The sequence below is a fragment of the Capricornis sumatraensis genome, chromosome 7, assembly GCF_032405125.1.
Source record: "Capricornis sumatraensis isolate serow.1 chromosome 7, serow.2, whole genome shotgun sequence".
NCBI lineage: Eukaryota > Metazoa > Chordata > Mammalia > Artiodactyla > Bovidae > Capricornis > Capricornis sumatraensis.
Window position 1 is genome coordinate 2,751,990 of NC_091075.1, and position 15,712 is coordinate 2,767,701.

General features: G+C 46.4%; 1 pseudogene; it reads left to right on the forward strand.

Annotated features, from left to right (window-relative positions):
- Nucleotides 1–15,712, forward strand: part of LOC138082224 (liprin-alpha-1-like) — a 170,904-nt pseudogene that overhangs the window by 131,955 nt on the left and 23,237 nt on the right.

A 15,712-nucleotide genomic window follows, 5' to 3' on the forward strand; every position in this document is an offset into this window, starting at 1 on the left:
CATCCATACATGATTACTGGATAAACCATAACTTTGACACAATAAGCGTTTGTTGGCAAAGTAATGTCTGTTTTTTAATAAGCTGTCTAGCTTTCCTTCTAAGGAGCAAGCAACTTTTAATTTCACCATCTGCAGTAATTTTGGAGCCCAAGAAAATAAAGTCTGTCACTGTTTCCATTATTTCCCTGTTTATTTGCCATGAAGTGATGGGGCTGGATGCCATGATCTCCATTTTTTCAATATGAGTCTTATGCCAGCTTTTCCACTCTCCTCTTTCACTTTCATTAAGAAGCTCTTTAGTTTCAACCCCTGGAGGTATTTCTTTTTCCCCTTTCTGTCTTTTCTCCACCATGAGTTCAGTTCAGTTCAGTTCAGTTCAGTCGCTCAGTCGTGTCTGACACTTTGCGAGCCCATGAATTGCAGCAGGGCTCCCTGTTCGTCACCAACTCCCAGAGTTCACTCAGACTTGCATCCATTGAATCAGTGATGCCATCCAGCCTTCTCATCCTCGGTCATCCCATTCTCCTCCTGCCCCCAAACCCTCCCAGCATCAAAGGCTTTTCCAACGAGTCAACTCTTCGCATGAGGTGGCCAAAGTACTGGAGTTTCAGCTTTAGTATCATTCCATCCAAAGAAACCCCAGGGTTGATCTCCTTTAGAATGGACTGGTTGGATCTCCTTGCAGTCCAAAGAACTCTCAAGAGTCTTGTCCAACACCACAGTTCAAAAGCATCAATTCTTCAGCACTCAGCCTTCTTCACTGTCCAACTCTCAAATCCATACATGACTACTGGAAAAACCATAGCCTTGACTAGGCAGACCTTAGTCAGCAAAGTAATGTCTCTGCTTTTGAATATGCTATCTAGTTTGGTCATAACTTTTCTTCCAAGGAGTAAGCATCTTTTAATTTCATGGCTCCAATCACCATCTGCAGTGATTTTGGAGCCCCCAAAAATAAAGTCTGACACTGTTTCCACTGTTTCTCCATGAGGGTCCCCATTTATAGTTTTTAACAACGTAGTTTAACAAGGAGCTCCTTCAAAATATTCTATACTTTTTTCCCTCTTATATATATTTTTTAACTAACCCATCCTTCAGTTCACTGAACCTCTCTCCAGCTACGTCCAATTTGATGTTAAGCCCAGAGAATGAGTTTTTAAATTCAGTCACTGTTATTGTAAAGTTCTGGAACCGGTTTTGGTTCTCAGAATTTTTTTTTCCTTTTGCAAGTATATTTTTGAACAGGTGACGTTTGCACCTGATGCCTCTAGCATACCTCTGATATGTTGATATACATCTGATACCTCTGGATCTGGTTCAGTTCTCTTTTTCTTGGTCCTGTTGGTTGTTACAACCTCTTTTGTTTTTTTCATTGCATGTTGGACATTATGTTTGGAAAACTCTAGAGGTTCTGGTGATGCTGTCTTCTTCACAGAGCTGTCTGTCCCTCAGGACCTTGAGGCTGGAGGATCCTTGTAAGCTCAGTCTCAGCAGCCTTCACCTACCTTCCCCCCGACCCCAGGGAGGAGCCTTCCTGAATCTCCGTCTGGAAGCCTGGGCTGCCTCTCAGGCCCCTCCTTCTTGGCAGGTCCTGACCCACCGTCTGTCTCCTGAGCACCATGAGGTGACTGATACTCAGCACTTAGCTGGTTTAGGCAGAGTGTTGTGTACATTTTCTGACATCCGGACTGTCTTGTCTGGCCTGTGCTCGAATTTTTGTCTTCCAAGCCCAAGGAACCATCCAGAGCTGTGTTAGCCAGCCCCCTCCTCTTGACTTTTTCTCTGCCTTTTCTTCACAGAGTCAGCTTTGTTCAGATGCCCCGAGGGAAGGAGTGGCCCTCTCAGTCTCCAACTCCCTCACTGGGCTTCCATTTCATTTGAAATTTTTTATTGTGGCTGCCTAAGGACCTCTTTTAAAATGTATTTCTAGCTCTTGATAGGCTGACCTACAAGCTGCTTGCATCTGTCACTGGAAGTGGGGGTGCCCTGGGTGTCTTCAGTCATCTGAAGCCACATGTAACAGTCACAGTAATTGTATTGATCATCTTTATTTGATACCAGGGAAAACAAGAACCAGGGGTCCTTGCTTAGTACCCACGGTTGTATTTCTGATCAGAATCCCCAGCTTGCCTGGGCTGTTTCAGTGCCACGTGAACTTGGGAAGAAGGTGGAGCAAGCAGCCCACATGGCCTGGAGACAGAGGAGCTGGTCTGCCCTCTTCCCCTGACCCTGCCAGCCCAGGCCTTGCGATGACAGGCTGCTGGTGGTGGAGGAGAAGGCTGAGGAGGGAGGGGTTACCTGACCTGTATTCTGTGACATGATCACATTGTGGGCTTTGTTTTTTTTTTTTGTTTTTTTTTTTCAGTTTAAAAAATGACTTCTTTTAGTCAGTTTCACTTTAAGGTTGAAAATGAAGATTTTATTCTTAAAATTGAGCACAGTGATTTTTCAGTCTCTTTGAAAGCAACAGTTGAGATTTTAAAAAGAGATATCAGAGAACTCTAGTAGATAATGTTAAAAAAAGAGAATGTGAACAGGGTGAACAGTGGGCGGGACCCCAAACTGTACTCTGTCTCTCCCAGAGTGTGTAATTGCTGAGATGGGTGGATATAGAACCCCAAGCACCCTGGGGACTGAGGTCCTCAAGTGACAGCAGGGGTCCTGGCTGATCCAGGGATGGTGTGGCCTGTGCCCTGGTGAGTGGAGAGCCACGAGGGTAGGAGTGGGGCCAAGAGATGGGTGGGAGACTTGGGGTTGGAGGGTGGGGCAGCACCTGGTGGGGTCTGGAAGGCACTGGCTGTCATGGCTCAAGGCAGGGACACCCCTGAGCCTCCACCATGCAGCCCCCATGGGGCAGAGTCGTCTGGCAGCCCAGGGTCGAAGTTAAGAGGGTGAGTTTGCAGCAGGTTGAATGAACCCCTGTACCCACTGTGGGTTCATTTTAAGTGCCTGGAGGGAGGTTGGTCAAGCCCTTGTTGAGCTCGAGTGAGACAGTCAGTCAGGGAGGACCGAGCTCAGGGTGAGAGTGTGGGGCAGCTAGCTTGGTGAGTCCACCTCAGCTGGGTGGGTTCTGGGGATACCCTTGAGTTCAGGGGTGCCCCTTCAGTAGCCTCACTGGAGGCTTGTTTAGGTGTTGGAGGGGGAAGAAGCCCACTTAGAAGACGTGCTCATTCCTAGCAGTGGTGGTTTCTGAAGCAGTTTAAACTGTTCAGTTCGACTGTGACCCAGTATCTTGCAAGGTCATGTTTGATGGTGGGCGTGAGCTGTGGGCATGGCCTTCCTTCTCCCACACCCACAGTCAGCTGCCATCTTTTTGGCAGCCCCTCCCCCCTCTGCATCCTTGACAGTGGGCCTGAGCCCAGCCCCCCTGTTACCACGGAGCCCCTTGTGACTGAGTGGGTTCTGGGTTTCTGGCTCCTGGGAGATGTGCTTCTGGCAGAGCCTTAGTGCCATTTCTTCTTGAGACAGTGGTGCTGGTGGTCATAGGGTGAGAGCAGTGGTCATAGTGTGAGAGCGGTGTGTGTGAGAGTGGTATGTGAGAGCGGTGCTTTTGAGATCAGAAGTGAAAGTGGTGTATGTGAGAGCAGTGGCCGTAGTGTGAATAACGGTTGTCATAGTGTGAGATCGGTGGTGATAGCTCGGGCGCTGATGTATGAGACTGTGAAACAGCAGTTGCTCCTGAGTGGAGGGCTGCCCCCATTCGTGACGATGGGTCACAGAAAAGCCTGCCTGTGAGCTCTTTTTCAGTGCTGCAACCCCAAGGCAAAGGCCAAGACAAGGAAGAACTTGGCCTTTGCCCATGTCCTGGAAGCAGAGTGGCCTGAGGTGAGAGCAGCTGGGGGCTGGACCGGTCAGATTGGTCCTCACCCCATGAAGCATTGGGGTTGTGTTTCATTTTGTTTCCATGGTTGTGGGCCCTGGCTGCCAGGGCATTTTGGCCTTAGTGGGTAGGATCAACCCCAGGAGGTTGACCTTGTACGAGGTTGTGCAGGTGCTGCATGGAGGATAGGCGAAGGCCCCACAAGAAGGGAAACACTACCTGGAGGAGTCTCTGGGGCATGAGATTGAGCTAGAGAGTCAGTCCTTGAAGCAGTAAGGCTAAGCATCTTAATGTTCTCTATCCTACAAAGCACAGACCAGTGTGTCCAAGATTTTAATGATGAGTACCTATTGCTTACATGTATAACATACACCCTCATAGCTTCAAATATCTACTACATGCCTCTTACAGGTGCTGGGCACTGTTTTGGGTGCTGAATACTCAGTGTGTAGTAGGGGATACGTAGCCCAGGATGTTTTGTTTTGTTTTGTTTTGTTTTTAATCTGTGCTAAGAAAAATAGAAGAATGAAAGACTCAGTGGTTCAGTTTGAGCAAGTTCACCACGTGGATGACCCCAGGTGCACGCAAATTGTGGTAAAATACACAACCCAGATAATCACGATGGTGTGATCACTCATCTAGAGCCAGACATCCTGGAATGTGAAGTCAACTGGGCCTTAGAAAGCATCACTATTCTAAGCTAGTGGAGGTGATGGAATTCCAGTTGAGCTATTTCAAACCCTGAAAGATGATGCTGTGAAAGTGCTGCACTCAATATGCCAGCAAATTTGGAAAACTCAGCAGTGGCCACAGGACTGGAAAAGGTCTGTTTTCATTTGAATCCCAAAGAAAGGCAATTCCAAAGAATGCTCAAACTGCCACACAATTGCACTCATTTCACATGCAAGTAAAGTAATGCTCAAATCCTCCAAGCCAGGCTTCAGCAATACATGAACTGTGAACTTCCTGATGTTCAAACTGGTTCTAGAAAGGGCAGAGGAACCAGAGATCAAATTGCAAACATCCGATGGATCATCAAAAAGGCAAGAGAGTTCCAGAAAAAAACATATATTTCTGTTTTATTGATTATGCCAAAGCCTTTGAATATGTGGATCACAATAAACTGGAAAAATCTGAAAGAGATGGGAATACCAGACCACCTGACCTGCCTCTTGAAAAACTTGTATGCAGGTAGGGAAGCAACAGTTAGAACTGGACATGAAACAACACACTGGTTCCAAATAGGCAAAGGAGAATGTCAAAGCTGTACATTGTCACCCTGCTTATTTAATTTATACACAGAGTACATCATGAGAAAAGCTGGAGTGGAAGAAGCACAAGCTGGAATCAAGATTAATGGAAGAAATATCAATAACCTCAGATATTCAGATATGGCTTTTCAAGTAGTCATGTATGACTGTGAGAGTTGGACTGTGAAGAAGGCTGAGCACAGAAGAATTGATGCTTTTGAACTGTGGTGTTGGACAAGACTCTTGAGAGTTCCTTGGACTGCAAGGAGATCCAACCAGTCCATTCTGAAGGAGATCAACTATGGGATTTCTTTGGAAGGAATGATGCTAAAGCTGAAGCTTCAGTACTTTGGCCACCTCATGAGAAGGGTTGACCCATTGGAAAAGAATTTGATGCTGGGAGGGATTGGGGGCAGGAGGAGAAGGGGACGACTGAGGATGAGATGGCTGGATGGCATCACTGACTCGATGGATGTGAGTCTTAGTGAACTCTGGGAGTTGGTGATGGACAGGGAGGCCTGGCATGCTGCGCTTCATGGTGTTGCAAAGAGTCAGACATGACTGAGCGACTAAACTAACTAACAGATATGAAGATGAAACCATCCTTATGGCAGAGAATGAAGAGGAACTAGAAAGCCTCTTGATGAAACTTAGATAGGAGAGTGAAAAAGTTGGCTTAAAGCTCAACATTCAGAAAACTAAGATCATGGCATCTGGTCCCATCACTTCTTGGCAAATAGATGGGGAAACAGTGGAAACAGTGTCAGACTGTATTTTTTTGGGTTCCAAAATCACTGCAGATGGTGATTGCAGGCATGAAATTAAAGACTCTTACTCCTTGGAAGGAAAGTTATGACCAACCTAGATAGTATATTGAAAAGCAGAGACATTACTTTGCCAACAAAGGTCTGTTTAGTCAAGGCTATGGTTTTTCCAGTGGTCACATATGGATGTGAGAGTTGGACTGTGAGGAAAGCTGAGCACTGAATTATTGACGCTTTTGAACTGTAGTGTTGGAGAAGACTCTTGAGAGTCCCTTGGACTGCAAGGAGATCCAACCAGTCCATCCTAAAGGAGATCAGTCCTGGGTGTTCATTGGAAGGACTGATGTTGAAGTTGAAGCTCCAATACTTTGGCCACCTCATGCGAAGTGTTGACTCACTGGAAAAGACCCTTATCCTGGGAAGGATTAGGGGCAGGAGGAGAAGGGGACGACAGAGGATGAGATGGCTGGATGGCATCACTGACTCGTTGACATGAGTTTGGGTAAACTCCAGGAGTTAGTGAGGGACAGGGAGACATGGCATGCTGCAATTAATGTGGTTGCAGAGAGTTTTGGACACGACTGAACAACTGAATTGAACTGGACATATAACATGAATTTAACATTTTAACCAGTTTATTGAACAACTGAGTGACTTCAGTGGAGTCAGTCTAATAGATGGCCTTGGGGACCCATCAGTCTTTTCCCCAGAGGAACACTCCAAAGCCTGGTGGCCTTGTAGACCTTACCTTTTTTCTTCACTCTCCCCAGTGGTTCTAGGTCACTTGCCTATGTGTTGTTTAAGAATTTCTTTATCCACTTTGTTGTTAGGTTTATGTTTAGGAAAGTTTCTTAGACGTCCCTGGACGTTCTTGAGAAGGCAGGCTTGGATTCCGGGTTCTCCCGTGCTGCATGCCTGCCAGGTCGAGGTGGAGGCTTAAGGCCAGTCTGAGTTGTGGTGGTCTGTGTGGTCTTGGTGTCAGCGGACCCCCTCTTCTCTGGAGGGGCAAGGAGATCCTTTGTGTGGAGCCTGGAGAGACATGTCAGGGCAAGTCTTCAAAGTCTCACTCTATTTTAAATTTGTGTTTGCATTTAGTTACACGTTTAACTGTTTTCTAGGAGTGTCCAACTCGTACTGAAGAACTAAATATATGCAAGGAGCAGCTTCTTAAAAGAGAAGAAGAAATAGCTGTGCTCAAAGTGGAAAGGAGCAACACCAGGGTCAGTAGGGGGATTCTTACGTGTTGACATTTGCCCCGCAGGGATCACCACTGGACTCCGTGTTGTTGTCTTTAAAGTCTGTCTGATTTTCAAGTCACTTTTTGCATCTTCCCACTGAGCAGACCAGGGTGGATCAGTTCGGGTTTCTCATACCTTGCTTCAAATTTATGGTGAGAGCTAATGTAATTTTAGTACATTTGAGGGGGGAGTTCTCTCAACTTACATTTTTATCCAAGATACACTTTATGTGGGATCTTAGTTCCCCGAGCAGGGATTAAAACTCATGACCCATGCAGAAGTGTGGAGTCTTAACTACTGGGCCACTGGGGAAGTCCACTCTAACTTTAGACTGAACTGGCAGGATTCCAATGTGTCTTAGCATGTTTTCGGCTATAGCATGAGGCTGAGAGGGGTTATCTGCCCTGAATTCAAATATGAAGTTGAAGGTGTTCCTTTGGCCCTGCCGTGCACCTGCTGCTGGATCACCTGAAGTGCCTGGTTTCCTGGTATGTGCCATCCCTCCGGATGACGGCGGGCAAGCAGCAGGTGCAGTCCCCAGCCAGCATGACCAGTAAGGTGGAGGTGCTCAGGGCACTGAAATCTGTTCGAGCACCACAAGGTCCTGGATGAGAAAGTACCAGCCACCCGGCTGTCCTGGATTTGTACACTTGCTGCCTTGTTAGGTGGATGAGGCATGTATTTATGTAACTAGTTGACTTTTGAGCTTCTTGAATTTTTGTAAATACATTTTTTTCCCATAAGAAGTCAGAGTTTTATATGGTTAAAAAGTGTTGGCTGTGTATATGCTCAGTCATGTCCCAGTCTTTGTGACCCTGTGGACTATAGCCCACCACGCTCCTCTCTTCTTGGGATTTCCTAGACAAGAATACTGGAGTGGGTGGCCATCTTCTAAGCCAGGGGATCTTCCCGACCCAGGGATCAAACCTGCCTCTTGCAATGGCAGGCAGATTCTTTACCACTGAGCCACCTGGGAAGCCTCCAGTTAAAAAGTATTAGTTGACATAAATATCTCAAGATTTATTATATTCTGTATATTAATTTGCAGTTAAAAAACTTGGTAATAAAATTAATTTAGGATAACATTTTGTTCCCTCAAACTTAGAATTTAAAGCTGTTAACAAGCAGATTTTCTTGACGTTAAGATCAATGAGAGACATTAAAGGTATTCTGTTACAGCAGCCATGTATTAGGGTGAGTATACAGTCAGACGTGCATTAACATATATACACACATCAACACACGGTGACTCAACCCCTTTTATTTCAGTTGAGAGAACGATTATGAGTAGCAATCAAAAGGTGTAGTTTGTTAGAAGAAGAATTATGTGCTACACATAAAGAGGTAAGTTTGATCAGTCATCGTGTAATTTCGGTTAAGGGTTTGTCATTTGTATCCTTTCATTTTAAAAAAGTATGAAGGCTGTAGTGGTGGACATTAGATGTTATTTATCTTTCTGATTGAGGACAAGCCCACCTGGGTTATTTTAATAACTAGTAAACTAGACTTGTGGCTCAGACCTGCAGGATCTCTTAAGTACCCCTTTGTCCAGTAGAAGACAAATTCTGACTCTAATCACCTGGTTGTATTCAGGATGGATAGCATCACCATGTATTTTCTTTTTATGTTATATTTTCAGTTTTAGAGTTGAGTTTTTCCAGGTGGAGTTTTGCTGTCTTTCCTAATTTCTTTCCTCTGATTCAATTTTTTTTGGTTTTAGCAGATGATTCCTAAAGAGAATAACCAGGAAAAGATACTAATGGATGGGGTGCTTGATGTAAATCATGAGCAAGAAAACATGCCAAGCGCCAATGGAAAGGCAAGTCCTTGGTCTCACTTTCTGTCTGGTTCTCATCTTACCATCCAGTCTGTGTGGGGCTGTTGGGACCTCTCACCAGTGCACCATGTAGGTCTGAGTGGCCATGAGGCTCCTGTGAGCTCCCAGAGTGCAGAAGGCAGTTTTGACCTCACCAATTGCCCAGAAGTGCTGTGTTCCCTCCCTCCCAAAACAAGACTGTCTAAGGCTTCCTTTCCCCCTTAGAGACCCTCCGACGGCTCTCTAAGCCATGAGAAAGACCTGGCTAAGGTGATCAAGCTCCAGGAATTCGTAGACAAGCTGTCACAGGAGCAGAACCAGATGAAGGAGTGCCTGGCAGCCCTCTCTGTCCAAGTGACGGAGCTGGAGGAGGACCTGGACACGGCCAGGAAGGACCTCCTCAAGTCTGAGGAGGTGAACATGAAACTGCAGCGGGATGTCCATGAAGTGAGTGACAGCGGCTGTGTCTGTTGTTCTGAGGTGGAATGTGGGTTCCTTTTTCTCCTGGTGATCTCAGCCTTGGGATGGCTGCGTGAGCAAGAGCAGAGCACTGGTGAGACCATGACTGGCTGCCTCCCTGCCTCTGCATCAAGGTTTCTGGGGCAGAAGAGGCCTGGTCAAGGCGGTCTGTTGGCAGTGGACCAACATGAGTGCAGCCCTAGCGTTGTGCTGCCCTCTGGGTGTGGACTCCTCATTTCTACAAGTTCTAGGGGGCCCAGTGTGTTCCTTTTTTAAAAATTCATTCATCCATTCATTCACTTATTGGTGTACAGTTGCTTTACACTGCTGTCAATTTCTGCTATACAGCAAAGTGAATCAGTCATATAATATATATATATATATATATATATATATATATATATATATATATATATATATATATATATATATATATATCCCTCTCTTTTAGATTTCCTGCCCATTTACTTCACCACAGAGCACTGAGTAGACTTCCCTATGCTGTATACTATGTCCTTACTCGTTGACTTTATACATAGTATCGGTACTGTATATATGTCAACCCCAGTCTCCTGGTTCATCCCCCCTCCCCCGCCACCTGCCTGTTGAATGTGTTCCTGATGATGCTGAAATTTCCTTCTGATTCACTCAGGCGAGTCTGGTGATGTCTGTGGAGCCCGTTCTCTTGGAGAGATGGGACCATGCTGTGTGGGCTCTGCTGAGGCAGCTTTGCTTGGCAATCTCTAGTTTTCTGAGGTTCCGCTCCTTGAAGGGATGTGTGACAGTGATATCAGTGGGCAGACAAGTCGAGTGGCATTTCCTCACCCTCAGATCCTCAGTCCCGAGCTGTGTGACCATGTGGAAGCGTGATGTTTCTGGTGGTCATGTCTGCGGGTTTCATGACTTATGAGAAACTACCTAATGGTAACTGTGAAAACAGAAGAGTGCTGGGGTTCAGGCCTCCTCCTGTGAGCCTCACCTCTCCTTTGTATGCAGACAGATAGTGCCCACCATGCCCCACCCTTCCCCATGAGACTGTCTCAGACAGAACCCCTCCAACATGTGGTACAGCAGGAGTACTTGTTTAGTAGCTTGGTGTGAGTAATTCTGTGTGAGAACTCAAAACAGAAACATTTACACATGTTTGTATAACCTATTCACACTACTCTTTGGAGATTAGGTGGCAGTTTAATATGTAGAAAATTCTGGAAAAAGCGTTTTTAAGACCTTTCACTTTTAATGTTAGGATTTTGCCCACATTGGTTACTTAGTGACCAGGGAGGGACCTGAAATGGATTTTGAGCTGGCGGATAGGAGTCACACCAGCAGCAAGTTCTGGTCCTGGTTTGAGCATTTCATACATGTGGTGTAACTCTGCTTTAGAACTAGGCTTGCTTGAGAAGGCTGCTTACAGTTGTGTTACACTTTGACTTCTGTTTCCACTTGTTAATATTCTTACTTTAATTTTGAGGAAATTGCATGAGATTTTCCCAACTTTTACCTGAGGAAATGAGCCTCAGAACTCCCTGTTGGGTCTGTTGAAGATCACTCCCTGTTCTGGGTCAAGCCTGCCTGTATGGTGTAGCAGACAGAGGTCCTGATTTCATGCCAGAGATCTTCCCTCCTGGAATTCTTGCAATAACAGGGTAGTTTAGCATACTTTTTGTTTGCTGTTTGGGTTTATTATGTAGAAAAGAAGCTTGGTAAACCGAGTGGCCAGACAGAATGTAAAGACATATCGGTGCGAATCGTGGCAGATGTGACATTTGTGGTAGGCACGTTTTGGCCTATGTCCAAGAAAATCACCATGTCTAACACTTTTTTTTTTTGTTTTTTAATTTTTATTTTTACTTTATTTTACTTTACAATACTGTATTGGTTTTGCCATACATTGACATGAATCCACCGCGGGCGTACATGAGTTCCCAAACATGAACCCTCTCCCACCTCCCACCCCATATCATCTCTCTGGATCATCCCTGTGCACCAGCCCCAAGCATCCTGTATCCTGCATCAAACATAGACTGGTGATTCATTTCTTACATGATAGTATACATTTTGAGGATGCTAACTTTATGTTTGATTTGAAACTTAGGATTTAGTCCAGCTTTTTTTTTCACTCTTAAGTGTATCGGAGTGTTCCATGATAATGGCTTACTTTTTCTCCTCTGCAATGCCAGATGTAAGCCATGGCCCAGTAGGAGGACATGGAAAAGAGCATCACTACCCTTGAGGAATGTTACCTCACTGCACAGCACAAAGCCACCTCTGTGCACGACCTTAATGATAAACTTGAAAATGAAATTGCCAATAAGGATTCTATGCATCAACAGGTAATGGGCTTTACTGAACTGTGTCTGATTTTTATAGTAATGAATTGCTCAAGAAGGAATGTAAAGACCTTTTCCTGTGACTACCAAGTTGGAAATCAAGTCCCAGTGTAATGTTCTTATGACCCTAAAATATTGCATTAATAAGTGTGGATGTACATCATGGTAAATCAGCTGTACTGGAAGGAAATAACATTTTTTTTTTTAATTGGGGGTGACTGCAACTTACAAGTTTGAATTATTTGGGACTTGGTTTAACTATTTTGTGGAATTCCACTCCTGACTCTTGTTTTACTTGACTTGAATCTGTAGGCTTGTTAGCATTTTTCCTGAAAGAGCAGAGAGCAGCAGGGAGCTTCATGGCAGCTGGCTGCCTGCTGGAAACTTGGGTCACTGTGACAAAAGGCAAGGTTAGAGCTCTGGTCTGATTAGGGTTTATCCTTCCTGTGGTTTGGTGAGACTTACTTGCTCCTGTTCCCATGTGGTCTCAGATAATCAGGACTTAACCAGGAAACCCAAATCTGGCTTCTCCAAAACAAAGTGAGTCAGTCTGGTGTGTGCCAAAGTGTATCATTGTCCCCACCACAAAAATAAAATACTAGAAAGCCATTGAAATGTATGATGTGGGATGCTAATTAAGAGCATATACAAAATAATGGCTGTAAAAGGCAGATCAGAAAATACTACATACCATATGCTATTGTTTTCTGAGGATTTTAAATCATATTGTATTGTTTGTGTATGTATGTACATAGAGTCATACACACAGAGAAAAAATATGAAAGCTGCTTAGAAGCAAATGATAACCTCTCAGGAACCTGAACTTATAGATAAGTTATTTATTTTTTCTTTTTTAAAAAATAATTTGTCTAAATGTTCTACATTGAAAGTTTTTCAGATTAAGAAGATCTATTAAAAGAATAATCGTACATTTACAAATATTAGTTGACTGGCATTTCACCAGGCACACTCTAATCAGGTCTGTATTTCAGAGGAAATGAAAGCCATATTTTGGCTTACAGGCCCATGGCCATCTGCGGTCGGTAGGGTTCTCTTCAAATGATGATTCTAGTGATGTTTTAAGAAGGGTCTCTACTGAACCTTTCTTCCCTTAACTTGCCAATAAGAATGAATAAGATTCTACAGAAAACTGATCTTCTTTAATATATAAGAATTTTTTCTAAGACTTCTTTGGGGAACATCTAGGAAAAGCAAATACTCTGACAGGAGGTGTTCTGCTTACTGAGACCAAACCCAGGAACACTGAGAGAAAATTTATTGTGATGCAGCTTCCTAAACAGAACTAATCCAGTAGACACGTGCATTTAGGTTTTGTCTCAGCTTACTTAAAATGGCAGTGGCTACACCATTCGGCCTGTTTTGATCCTCTGCTCTCCCTTTGGAGACGGAGGATAAGAACCGCCAGTTGCAGGAGCGCCTGGAGCTGGTGGAGAAGCTGCAGCAGATGCTGCAGAGGGAGACGCTGCCTGAGGTGGAGGCTGAGCTCTCTGGGCAGGCGCAGAGAGGGCCTTTTCCCATGCTGTCCCTCTGTGCCCCTGACCATGCTGCTTAGTCCACACAGGAGCGCAGACATGGGGGTTGTGCCGCCCGTCTGAGATGGGGGCACTCCCTGAGTGTCAGACAGTGCCCGCTTCTGTGTCATCCCTACATTAATTTCCCTCCAGTTTTGTCCTGTGTTCTGTGTGTCCCCAGGACTCTTCAGCTCCGAGTCACTGCTGCTCAAAGTTCAGTCAGCCACTCAAAGCCTAGCAGGACAGAGACCTTGAAAAATCCCATTCTTGTTTAAGAGATGGCCAAAATAGCTCTGTAATGAACACAGTTTTAAGTCTTTATTGAAGACTTCTTTACTTGTTGAAGAAGTCACAGAGGGGCATGTGCAGACCCAGGGACCCACTCCCAGCTCGCCATCCCCAGGAGCCCGTGGGTGAGAGGCTGTGTCCCAGGGATGTGGCGTTGTTGGGAGCATCGTCCCCACTGCCATCCAGCCAGCCACTCCATCCATCTGGTGGGAACGGTGTTGCCCCGCGCTGCTGGTGGGCACTGGCTGGGCATGGAGAGTCTGGTGGTCCTGTGTTGGCGCAGCTGTCGGGTGCATTGCCTGGAGCTGAGTGAGCGGCTGAGGGGCCCTCTTGTCTCGGGTGGCCAGCAGTGTTGGGTGCTCACAGACCCTCCCAGAGCAGGGTCAATAACAGCCGCCAGGGGGGAGCCCTTCTACCTGTGATCTTCCTCTAAAGGCTTGCTTTCTTTCCTCTAGCATCTCTGCTGTCCCTCCCCAGTCAGTCTTATAGTTCGGCGTTTTGTCTTCAGGAAGCTCTGCCACTAAGGAGACTAAACGGTTCGAACTTACCTCCCAGATTAGGAATGTAGAACGTGTGCTTCGTGTGTCCCACACTTGCCACTGCCTGCTGCCCATGCTGGCTCGCCACAGGCAGTCCTACGAGGGGGTGCAGTGGCCGTGGGTGCAGGGCCCAGGGCATGGGGGAGTGCGTCTCCTCTCATGAGCCAGGCACCAGCACCCTCCCTGACCCACGTGTCACACAAGAAGCTGTGCAGGCTGTGTGAGCAGGCATGCGGGCATGCCCCCCGCCAACCTGGGGCCCGTGGTCCCCATGGCCCACTTGCCACCCCTGCAATCACAGCCCGTGAGCCATCAGAACAGGTTAGTTGCCAGCAGAGCTGATACTGTTCTTGACCTATAGGCGGGAGAGAGACATGGCAGCACAGAGGAGAGGCTGTGCCAGGTGGAGGCCCAACTGGAGGAGAAGAACAAGGAGCTGCAGTGGGTGCGTGTGCTGACAGGGAGGCTCCGTCTGGGTTCAGACGCAGCTTGGGCAGGGGCCATTGCTGCCATTCTCCGCTGCTCCCATCTTTGCCTCCGAGTGTGTGCGTGTGTGGCCCCATCTGCTAATCCAGGCACCCACCTCCTCGGGAGCAGGGCCAGAGGTGATAGCCCATAGGCAGTGGGCAGAGGCCAGGGTGTCCCCATTTTCAAACAGGCTGCTTGTTGCTCTGAGCAGCAAGTCCAGAGAGCTGCTTGGGATACAGATGGACCTCACGAGTGCCCCTCAGACAAATCTGTGGGTGCCAGCCCGAGGCCCATGAAACTGAAGGCATGGCATCCAGGTGTGGAGCCTGCTTGCCTTGAATGTGATGCTTGCCTCGGACGTGGCGCTGGAGTCCCACATGCCAAACTGCTGGTCCAGACACAGTATGTGTGTAGGATGGCTGCTCCTAGACAGGAGGAGAACCACAGTTGCACTGAGACAGAAGGCGCGTCAGGAAAGGGTGATGGTAGAGGCTCGCATCACCAAGTCCTGAGAGGTTTCCTGGAAGGGCTGGCCACACGTCAATACAGGAAATGGAGTGGGGATCCCAGGTCCAGCCTCACGTCAGTACTGTCCCCACTATGCCTGTGCTCTTGGGCCTGGACCACAGAGTCTCACACGTGGGATCCTGGGGGACAGTGATTCTGACTCCCATTGTGAGACCAATGGTGAGGCACCCTCCCCGCTTAGGCAGAGAGCTCAATACCTCCCCATCAGGGTGTACTGCCTTACTTTCAGAAGTGCTGCTCAGAGGCTGTTGAGATCGGGATGCTGTTTATGACTAAGCCAATTCAAAGTAAACTTTTGGTTTGTTTTAAAAATATTTGAATGCCAATGCTTTATTGTGGAAGCTGTGACAGGTTTTGTTTCCTTGGGCTCAAAAAGCACTGCAGACATGGTGACTGCAGCCATGAGATTAAAAAATGCTTGCTCATTGGAAAGCTATGACAAACCTAGACAGCATATTGAAAAGTAGAGACATCACTTTGCTGACAAAGGTCCACATAGTCAAAGCTATGGTTTTTCCAGTAGTCACGTATGGGTGTGAGAGTTGGACCATAAAGAAGGCTGAGCACTGAAGAATTGATGCCTTCGAGTTGTGTTGCTGGAGAAGACTCTGTTTTAACAGAAAATGACCTGTTTGCTTAATTTTTTATGGTGGAAAATTTCAAACATGCCCCAAAGTGGA